The sequence below is a fragment of the Erythrolamprus reginae genome, chromosome 1, assembly GCF_031021105.1.
Source record: "Erythrolamprus reginae isolate rEryReg1 chromosome 1, rEryReg1.hap1, whole genome shotgun sequence".
Lineage (NCBI taxonomy): Eukaryota > Metazoa > Chordata > Lepidosauria > Squamata > Dipsadidae > Erythrolamprus > Erythrolamprus reginae.
The window spans coordinates 386,161,087-386,173,067 of record NC_091950.1 but is presented as its reverse complement, the minus strand read 5'-3'; positions in this window follow the sequence as shown (position 1 = coordinate 386,173,067).

The following is an 11,981-nucleotide window of genomic DNA, read 5'->3' as shown; positions in this document are numbered from 1 at the left end:
GATTCCATGATTTTACAAGGGACGCAGCATAGTCATATTGGTCTGTAGTTGTCAACTAGTGATGGGTCTCCTTTTTTGAAAATGGGGATGACTACTGCTTTTGACCACAGCTTGGGGAGAGTGCTGGTCCTGAAGGATTTTTGGAAGATAATGCTTAGGGGTTCAGCTATGGCAGAAGAAAGTTTTCTTAGGAAGTATGCACAAAGACCGTCTGGTCCAACAGATAGGGAAGGTTTGAGGTCACGGATTGCTTTTTCAACGTAGTCTATAGTGAAGATGGTTTGGGTTAGGTTTTTTAATGAGTTTGGAATTCGATTTGTGAAGAGGGGGGATGAGCCATTACTGTTAACAAAAACGGAGCCAAAAAAGGAGTTGAAGAGGTTAGCTTTGGATGGGTCATTGTGGAATTCTTTGTTGTTGGGTCCTACGAGAGGTGGAATAGGTCTGGAGTCATTAAGTTTGTTGTTGACGAAGTTGTAGAAGGCACGGTTAGATTTGGCACGTAGGAGGTTTTCCTCTTGTTCACTGTGATAGTTGAGACATTCTACTTTTATTTGTTGGCATATGCTTCTGTAGCGGCTTTTAAAGTTGGTTACTGGGCCTTTTTTATTTCTACGCCAGAGGGATCTTTTTTTGGTTTGTAGTTTCTTTATCGAGACTGGTACGTTATTTTTTCATTTTCTTCTAGGAGAGGTGAGTGGAACATGCAGATCTATAAGTCTATTAATTTGGTGTAAGAACGTATTATGAAGATTTGCATAAAGAGGAGCAAGTGAAGATAGAAGTCCTCAAGGTTGGGAAAATAGTAAGTGAAGAAGACAAACAAATTTTGAATGCAGAAATTACACAAGATGAAATTGCTAGAGTAATTAAAGGGTTAAAACAAGCCAAAGCACCGGGCCCAGATGGGTTTACAGGGGAATTCTATAAAACTTATGTGAATGTTTTGCTGCCGCATTTGGGGAAATTGTTTAATAATATATTGTCAAATCGTGATATCCTGCAGACATGGAAGCTTTCAGAAATTGTTACCATTCCGAAGATGGGTCGAGATTTAAGAGAGCCTGGGTCTTACCGTCCGATCAGTTTGGCAAATCAGGATTATAAAATATTTATGAAAATACTGGCAAATAGATTAGAAAATATTTTACCAAAAATAATTGAAGAGGATCAATATGGATTCGTGAAGGGAAGGAAAATAAGTGAACCAATTAGAAATGTAATGAATGTGATGCACCATGCTACCGCTACTAAAAGGAAATTGGGAATTTTGAAATTAGATGTTTATAAAGCGTTCGATAAAGTTAACCATAGTTACTTATATAAATTATGTAACAAATTAAATATGGGGGGAAAATTTTGTGAAACTATAAAAGAGATTTATAAAGGAAATGAAGCATATATAAGAGTGAATGGACAAAGAACGCAGAGTATTAAAATATTAAACGGCACCAAGCAGGGATGCCCTCTGTCTCCAAAATTATTCGTAATAGCAATAGAGATCTTAGCTAATAAGATAAGACAAGATAACACTTGGGCAGGATATAGAATAGGGGAATTAGAAATGAAAATAAATTTATTTGCAGATGATGCAATTATATTGACCCAGACCCCGATGGAGATGATTAAAGGTATAATAAATATTTTACAAGAGTTTAAGCAGGAATCGGGACTGTCGGTTAATATGGAAAAATCAGAGATTATGTGTTTAAATATAGATCCGAGAGAACAGATAGAAATTAGGAAAGAATCAGGGTTGAAATTAGGACTTTAAAAAATAAAATATTTGGGAATTTGGTTATTAAAAAACCCAGTGAAAATGGAAGAGATTAATTATAGAATAACATGGAGGAAAATGTTGAAACAGATGAGGAGCTGGAAAGATAAAAAGCTAAGGAGACTCTCTAAAATAAGAGCTTTAAAAATGATGATAGCTCCCAAGATGATGTACCTATTTCAGGTGCTGTTGGGGGGGTTATCGGTATGTAAGGTTAAAGAGTGGGACAAAAAATTAAATTATTGGATTGAAGAAGATAAGAGACCAAGAATAAGAAAAAAGTGGTTAATTGCGAATGAAAAAGAGGGGGGATGGGGTGTTCCATGTTTGGAGCTGCATAGGGAAGCTTTTCAAATGGAAAGGTTAATGGAGTTGCAAATAAGTGAAAATAAATGGGCGAAATTGGAAAAACAGATAAACGGGATGAATAATAGAGAATTAATTTTTAGGAAGTGGAATAGGAGAGATATAGGTAAATTAATAGGCCCAATGAAAGGGACTATGGAAATTTGGAAAAAATGGCAAGGGAAAATAGGATTATATAAATCTAAACTGTCATCGCTTTATGTAATAAATAGAGAAAACGAAATTAACTTAAATAGGGTTATAGGAGAGTTGAAGGGAAGAGGGATAACTAAGATAGAACAGTTATACGAGAAGGATGGCAGGCCAAGTAGAAATCGTATAGAATGGTGGTTAGGTAAGGGAAGGTGGCTACAAATAAATGCAATATGTAAATATCTAAATGAAAGGGAGAATAAAGAAGTATTATGGCGAGAGGAGACAGGGTTAGAGAAAATAATAAGAGAAAAAAGTGAGGGGATAAAGGCGCAAGCAACTAATATATACAAACTGCTAGTGCAGTCAGATGGGGACACGATTGATGGATTGACTAAATGGTGGCAAAATGAGATATTAGTAGAGGTACAAGAAATGGAAGATATAGTAGAAGATATAAGGAAAACTAAAAATACAAGAATTAGGGAAATGAGAAGGAAAATATTACATAAGTGGTATTTTATTCCCGTTCAATTTGCACATTTTCAGCAGAATGTCAGGGGGAATTGTTGGCATGGTTGTCAAGATAAAGGAGTGTTTATGCATATGTTTTGGGAATGCCCGATAGTGCAGGAATTTTGGCAAAAAGTGAAAGAGGATATCAATGGAATGTTAAATATACAATGGACAATCACTAAGGAAATGGCAGTACTAGTAAAAAGCAATGCGATGGGAGAATTTAGAGAAATAAAAAAGCAGCAATAGAAAGTGCTCAGGCAGTAATAGTTTTGGGTTGGAAGGATGCGACAAAATGGACAATGCAAAATTGGTATAGGTACATGGTGGATCATATTCAATTTGAAATTATGGAAAAAAGGATAAATTTGGATAATGAAACTGATTTGGGACGGCTGATGGGACGGTGGGACAAGGTAAGACGATATATGACGAGCAGAATCCGAGACCAAGCTACAAGAAATAAACTAGAATCACTCTATAATATGTAGACAGATATATTGCTCTTGGGTTAAGTGGATTATAAAAGAAATACCCCCAATTTGGTGGTGGGGAATGTGTGTATGTCGGGGTGGTGGGCACAATTCACATTTCACTACACACTGTTTTATGTTGTGTGATTTTAAATTGTTAAAAATCAATAAATAAAATTTATAAAAAAAAAAAAAAAGAAGAGGTCATCAATGGTGATACAGTTAGAGAACAAGGATTGCCAATTAATAAATGAGAGATTGGCGTCTATGAGTTCATAGTTGGCTTTCCTGAAATTGTACTTAGGCGCCGCATACTTCATGTGAGTGTTTAGATGATGTAGGTTGAGGTTGAAGTTGATCGTGCTGTGGTCGCTGTTGGAAAAAGGTTCTTTTGTGTGCAGTCCATAGATAGCACTTTTGCTGTTGCAGAATATGAGATCAAGATAGTTGTTGAGTCTGGTGTTGTTTGATACTAATTGTTCTAGTCCTAGGCTGGTGACGGCGTTATAGATGGCGGTATGTATAGGTTCAGTGGAGCATTCGTTTAGTGACCAGTTGATGTGTGGTAGGTTGAGGTCACCAAGGAAGATAATGGGATGGGGGCAGGAGGTTGCCCAAGTTAGGAGGGAGGTTAGTTTAGTTGCATGGGTAATGTCGTAGTTAGGAGCTCTGTAGCACAGAAGGAAACGGAGTGTAGTGTTGAGGGAAATGTCGCAAACTAGGCTTTCAGGGAGGATGAGATCTTGTGTAATTTGAATGTTTTTTAGGTTGAGTGAGCTTTTGTAGAATATGGCTACACCACCCCCTCTGCGGGAGTCGCGGTCAGACCGGAAGACCAGGTAGTTACTTTGTGTGATGATGGAGTCAGGATATGAAGAGTTCAGCCATGTTTCAGAAACAAATATTAAGTCAAATATGTTTGTGTCAAGTAGGATGAGGAATTCAGATAATTTGTTGATTATGCTTCTTGCATTGATTAGTTTACATTTGAGATTGAGTTCGTGGTCAAGGGTGGGATTGGGTTGAGTTGGGTAGAAATTGGATTGGAATGAGGTAGTAAGAGGCGGACTATCCTATTTGTTGCTTGAAGTGCTGGGGGGGTCCGTTTGAAGATGAGGGATGATAGGTGGAGAAGATGGCTGAGGAGGGACAATGGGTTTGGGGAAGAAGGGAGGATTATGAGATTTGGTCCTGATGCAATCAGAGTGGTAGTCAATGTAGAGGTTAGTTTCACCTTGGTCACAACGTCTCCGGAGTTCAGCCCGTAGTTCACGAGAGCGGATGCGTTGGAGTAGTGTTAGGTCTGGTCTGGATCTGAGTTTGTTGTAATTTGCGTTATTTCTGGCGATGGAGTTCATGGTCCTGATGAACTGTTGTTTGGTAGTTTTGTTTTTGCAGACTATTCTGCACAGCCGGGGAGCCATTGTTCCATCACTGTACTTTAGTACAGGGCCACTTCTAGAAACCGCTAAGATATTGTCAGGGGCGATTGATTGAGGATGATGGTTGTGGATGATACTACGGATATTTGATAGATCGGTTTCCCCGTTTTCTTCTAGGCCAAAAAGTACAGCGTTATGGCGTTTTTGTCCACGTTCCATGGCATCTTGCATCAGGGTGGAGATGTCAGTAGTAGGGTTTGAAGATAGAGGTAGTGGTGGCCTGGGTGGAGTATAAAGTGGTGGTGGTGGAGTGGTGTAGGGTACTTGTTTTGGTGTTTTAGCGTGTATCAGATCTTGGATATTTTTTTCTATGGAGGCAAACCGTAGTTCCATGCTTTCTGAGCATGATAGTTGGGCTTTAGAGACTGCTGATTGGATTACCTCGGATAGATTGCCAAGGGAGTCTGGTTTGGGAGTGCAGGATGGGCAGCAATAGTAGAAAGAAGAATTATCTTGAAGAAAAGTGGCGACATGCTTATTTATGTTAAGGCAGGTATGATGAGCTGATTTTTTGCAGGAGTGACATTTTATAAATCCTTCTTGTGTATTAATAGTGTTGTTACATATGAAACAGATGTTAACAGACTCATTTACTTGATTTGCTTGTATTTTTTTCTTGGTTGGCATAGCTGCTGGTTGCAGATGGTAAAAATCATGGCCTTGACCATGTTTGGGAAAGTGGATAGTGCCTCCCTTTGCCACTCCCGGTTCACCAAACCATATGTAGCCACCACTACCGGTTCATGCAAGCTGGATAGAACTGATAACACCCTTGAAAATGTCCAAAGATACTTCACCAGAAGAGCCCTTCACTCTTCCACTCGAAATAGAATACCCTATGAGACTAGACTTTCAATCCTGGGCCTAGAAAGTTTAGAACTAAGACGCCTTAAACAAGATCTAAGTATTGCCCACAAGATCATATGCTGCAACGTCCTGCCTGTCGGCGACTACTTCAGCTTCAACCACAACAACACAAGAGCACACAACAGATTTAAATTTAATATTAACCGCTCCAAACTTGACTGTAAAAAATATGACTTCAGTAACCGAGTTGTCAAAGCGTGGAACTCATTACTGGACTCCATAGTGTCATCCCCAAACCCCCAACACTTTACCCTTAGATTATCTACGGTTGACCTATCCAGATTCCTAAGAGGTCAGTAAGGGGCAAGTACAAGTGCACTAGAGTGCCTTCCGTCCCCTGTCCTATTGCTCTCCTATATCTCCTATGCCTTTCTTCTATTCCTATATCTCTTCTTCTATTCTTTCATTGATATGTTCTATTACTATACCTTTATTTTATTTATTTTATTTATTTATTTATTTTGTCCAATACACAATGAGGGTTTTAGTGGGTGTATATTTATATACACATAGTATATAGATATATATACTTTTTTTCTATTATTTCTTAGATATATTTTACTATGAGTATCTCCTCTATAACCTTCATCATGTATTTTACTATGTGTATATAGATATATACCCACTAAAACCCTCAATGTGTATTGGACAAAATAAATAAATAAATAAAAAATAAACCACTGGTAGCAAATCAGTTGTGGATGAAGCAAAGTAGGAAGAGTATTGAAAGTTTTCAAATTCGTGTTGTAGAGCTTGAGTATATTATGGATGGCCATGACAAAAAACTATAGGATTATTAAACAATTTCTCATTTGAGAGAAAAGTGCACAGACTTAAATGATCCTACTTGGGATATATTCTTTGAAGTCCAGCTCTCCAGAGAAAGATCTAATTCTCAAAAAGGTAGAAGAAATGAGATGAAGAGGATAGACAATTGCAACATAGATGGATTCAGGTACAGTGGTGATAATACACTATTGGAAGTGCTCAAGGACCAGGTCTGGCACAAATTATCATAAAGGAAATCTATCCATTGATGTTAAGAATTAACATCAACTTGATAACACATATTCAATAAATAAGAACAGAGGTGGGTTTCTCTCAGTTTGCACTGGTTCTATAGAACTGGTAGTAAACCAGTGGCGATGTCACAGAGATAGTTATGTCAGTGCTGGTCCATGAATGCCTGAATCTTTTTTTAGATTTTTTTTAAGGGGGGGGGGTTGCTGGAATGTAGGCAGCTTCTTTTCAAACAGTGTTCCTAAATTATTTCTAAACCTAAAAGTAAGTAATAGTCTCCATTTATTATTTTTTTATTCTTTACATGGCTTAATTTGATTACCAAATACCAAGACAGTTTGTATCTGAAGTTTCCTCATTCTGTACCCTCTCATTACTTAAGGTACCAGTAACTGTCCATTTCTTGGGTAATAGCAGCACTTAAACTTTATTTAGAGGTTTCAAGACACTTTTAGTAATGCAGCTGACTTAACCAGTTTCCCCATTAACTGCTTTCTGTGGTTTTTGAGCAAAGAACCACATTATTAAATATTGATAGAGCTGCCAATTTTATCATTTTCAGTCTCATTGGGTCTGCTACTATTTAGTGTACATATGGTTAATTGATTTCTAATTTTGCATGTTCATCTTTTATGAGATTTATTTATTTATTTATTGGATTTGTATGCCGCCCCTCTCCGTAGACTCAGGGCGGCTAACAACAGTGATACAAACAACATACGACAATCCAATACTAAAACAGCTAAAAACCCTTATTTTAAAACCAATCATACATACAAACATACCGTACATAAATTGTAAAAGCCTAGGGGGAAAGAATATCTCAGTTCCCCCATGCCTGATAAGAAAGGCAAGAAGGCTGGGGGCTATTCTAATCTCTGGGGGGAGTTGGTTCCAGAGGGCCGGGGCTGCCAAAGAGAAGGCTCTTCCCCTGGGTCCCGCCAAACGACATTGTTTAGTTGACGGGACCCGGAGAAGGCCCACTCTGTGGGACCTAACTGGTCGCTGGGATTCGTGCGGCAGAAGGCGGTCCCGGAGATAATCTGGCCTGGTGCCATGAAGGGCTTTAAAGGTCATAACCAACACTTTGAATTGTGACTGGAAACTGATCGGCAACCAGTGCAGACTGCGGAGTGTTGGTTTAACATGGGCATATTTAGGGAAGCCCATGTTTGCTCTCGCAGCTGCATGATCCGAAGTTTCCGAACACTTTTCAAAGGTAGCCCCATGTAGAGAGCATTACAGTAGTCGAGCCTCAAGGTGATGAGGGCATGAGTGACTGTGAGCAGTGACTCCCGATCCAGAGAGGGTCGCAACTGGTGCACCAGGCGAACCTGGGCAAACGCCCCCCTCGCCACAGCTGAAAGATGAGATTCTATAGCAAGGCTATTTGATGGTGGAGGGGGTGATCCGAAAGGTTGGACCCATGCCCTAAAGCAGTGATGGCAAACCTATGGCACAAGTGACTGACAAATGTATATTATTAATTTTAGGTGTCAGCATACGACAATAGAAAACTTATACCAAAAAAAATCAAATTATAGATTTTTTTTATTGGCCAAGTGTGATTGTACACACAAGAAATTTGTCTTGGTGCATATGTTCTCAGTGTACAAAAAATAAAAGCTATATTTGTCAAGAATTATAAGGTACAACACTTAATGATAATCCAGGTACAAATAAACAGTCAAATCATATTAGGAACCAGTTATTGTAAATTATAATGATACAAACAAGAAGTTACAGTCAAACAGTCATAAGTGGGAAGAGATGTGTTGTGTCCAGAGGACAGTTAGGCCTTGTACCCACCCCATATTCCTTGGGCGGGAAAATACTATAATGGGATTGGTTGGCTCAGCCTGGCAGCCCGGCATATATATAGCTGCCAGGCACAGCCATGTTGTCTTTGTTCAGTTCTGTAAACCGTTACTCCTCGTTAATAAAGAACCGTTACTTACCGCAAGAGTGCAGTCCTTCATTCAGCAAGGATCTAACAAGATGGGTGATAGGAATGTTGAGAAGACTAATAGTAATAGTAGTGCAGCCTTAGCAAATAGTTTGACAGTGTTTAGGGAATCATTTGTTTAGCAGAGTGTTGACATTTGGGGGGAAACTGTTCTTGTGTCTAGTTGTTCTGGTGTGAAGTGCTCTATAGTGTTGTTTTGAGGGTAGGAGTTGAAATAGTTTGTGTTCAAGATGCGAGGCGGTCTATAAATATTTTCACAGCCCTCTTTTTGACTTGTGCAGTATACAGGTCCTGTCAGGGATCCAGATAGCATCCAAACTTAAATCAGAGTCCAAGGCAAAGTATTCTTCAAAGTTCCAATTTATTACATGCTGGCACCACAGGGGGAAACCCAAATCTGATCATTCCAAAGCTTCCTACCCAGTTGAAAGTTTACACCCCTTGTTCCCCCCCCAAACGTGACAAGTTGCCCACTCAGGTTCTGCAAATGTGGCAATTCCTCCTCCTGCTTCCGGCTAGGTGGTGGAGAAAGGATGACCTTGAACATCTTGAAAGAATGTCTTGTGGTTACCTCTGCTCCCTTGTGAAAATTACCCTTCCCAGATTTCCATAGTCATCAGGCCTTCTACTAATAGTGTGGTGAGCCGATGGTTATTCTCCCATCTTCTGCACAGGCCTGACAGGTCCTCAATGGAAGGCAGCTTGGTAGCAATTATTTTTTCTGCAGTTCTAATTATCAGAGGGTGATTCAGATAGGATAAGATATAGACATATACACACAGAGTCAACAAATGAGGGATGCTATTGAGAAAACTATATATACTTCTACTAATAAGGTAGGATGATCTGATAATATTGGGTTATCAGTGTTCTGGCAAAGAATTTGGCCTGCTAGATGTATTGAACATTCCATCACAATGGCTTCCAACTTTCTGAATTGACTCTGTTGCAAAATGTTCTCATTTGGGGCACGGTTGTGCCAAGGGACTCCCAGAATGTAAATGTAAATTCTGTCAACTTTTGACAGAATAATTTGACACGACAGTTGTGTCCATTGTTGTGTCCAAATCCAAAAACTGCTGCTGCTGCTGCTGCTACCTGCTTCCACTTCATTCCCATGCTGAAGGGGTCCTCCTCTCACTCGCTCGCTGCGCCTTTCCTTCACTGTGGTGACTCCTCGGTTTGTTTGAAGCCAAGTTGATTTGGCTGGGGCAAAGCACCCCCTTTTGCCTTTCCACAGCCAGACGCTCCAGGAGGCAACCTCGTGCCAGGTGTATGGAAGGTAGCGCAAGGGAGTCACCACAGCAAAGTGGTTTATTCTCTCTCCAGCACCCAGAGAAAAGAAAGCACTCCATTTGTTCTGGGCTGCCAAAGCCTCTTTAAGCACCACCGGAAGGCTCCTCTGGAACCCAGAATAGCCCGAGATGGCCGGGATTAAAGGGGGAATGGCAAGAAACTGGCTCAGCCTTCATGCTGCTCTCACATTTCCTGGGAAATTTTTCTGGGCTTGGGTTCTTAAGCAAAAAGGCATGGGGGAATTGACATGTTCCCTCCCCCTAGGCTTATAAAATTTATGCATGGTACGCTAGTATGTATGATTGGTTTTAATTTGTGATGTTTTTTAAATTAACTAAATATTAGATTTGTTTTACATTGTATTGTGTTGCTGTGAGCCGCCCCAAGTCTGCGGAGAGGGGCGGCATACAAATCTGATTAAACTCAAACTCAAACTCAAACAACAGTTGTTAAGAAGAGGCAAAAAAATATTGAACACCCGGTTCTTGTCTAGAAAAGTTCTTAAGTAGAGGCGTTCTTAGGTAGAAGTACCACTGTATTAGGAAAGGTTTGCTAATACTATGAAGGCAGTAAAATATATCGAATCAGGAAGCCTGATACCGAAGAAAACCATCGAAACATTGTGGTTTGTTAAACTATTGATTCACTTTCCAGTATCTAACATAATATGGTTTCTAAACATCAAGGCAGTTTGAGGTTTCCTCATTACTCTTGGTGCATACGTTTATTACACAAGGTAATTGACCATTTTTTGGATTACAACAAGATTACAACAAGCATGTTGTTGCTAGGTCTCAGGGCACTTCAAGAAATAATGTTAGCTTCCACAGTTTCTTCAGCACCGTCTTCCTATGGTTCTGAAGGAAACAGTTACAAATATTAAGTTGAATTTTTTTGTCCTTCTGGGGCTACCAATTTTACCATTTTCAGCCTTGCAGGTCTACTAATGTGCTTGTGGTTAATTAACTTCTGATTTTGCATGTTCATCTTTAATGAGGGTCTGCGACCAAACTATAGTTGGGGGGAGGAATCATCTATAGTCCACAAAAATGAGCTTTGCCCTCAAGACAAAGTTTGGGAAATATGGCTGAAAAACTACCTTTTCCTCTCATTGTGGTGAAACTGTCAATAACTCAAGTCCTGCCCATTGCCCACAATGATCAGACTCAATGCTGTCCCATAAAGGACCCTCTCATGCCTTTTCACTGCAGCAATTTTTTGCATCTTGATTGCTCACCCCAGTTTTATCAGCAGAGCCCATATCATTCAGAAATTGCTGCATCTTTGAGTAAATTTATTTTCTATTCTTGTCCTCATCCCGCACTCTTAGGATCCTCTTTCAGGACATTATCACAGAAGAGAGGAGAGAAAAAAAGGGACTAGTGTAATGTACTGTGAAATGTTGTCCCTTTTCTAGAAGACTTTTCTTGTCGTTGAATAAGAGAGTCAATGTGAGGAATGTGAAATTCTGACACTGAATGCCAGGTGAGTACATTTTATTTTTATTTATTAAACCTGTTTGTCACCTATCCCACTACAACATTGCTTCAGCTGGCAGTCTGCAGCTATAGGTGTCCCAAGCAAATATTGAACAGCTGTATTTATTTTGGTTCTAAGAGTATAAATGTATGACTAAGCCCAAAAAGTGTGTTTTGTGATAGATCTCAAGTTACTTGGTCACCGGAAGTATGGAAAATGTCTTGTGTTTCACTTTGAAATCATCTCTACATCTCTATAGCATCAATGGCAGCTGACACGTCATTCTAATCAGAGGTGGGTTCCTCCCAGCAATGTTCCCTCTAATTGTTTTTGGGTGTGGGGGGAAAAGTACAGTGTCTGAGTGGCACATTAGGTGAGTCCTTCAGGACTAGGCGGCATAGAAGCCAAATTAAACGAATAAACGAATAAACGAATAAACGAATAAACGAATAAACGAATAAACGAATAAACGAATAAACGAATAAACGAATAAACAAATAAACAAATAAACAAATAAACAAATAAACAAATAAACAAATAAACAAATAAACAAATAAACAAATAAACAAATAAACAAATAAACAAATAAACAAATAAACAAATAAACAAATAAACAAATAAACAAATAAACAAATAAACAAATAAAC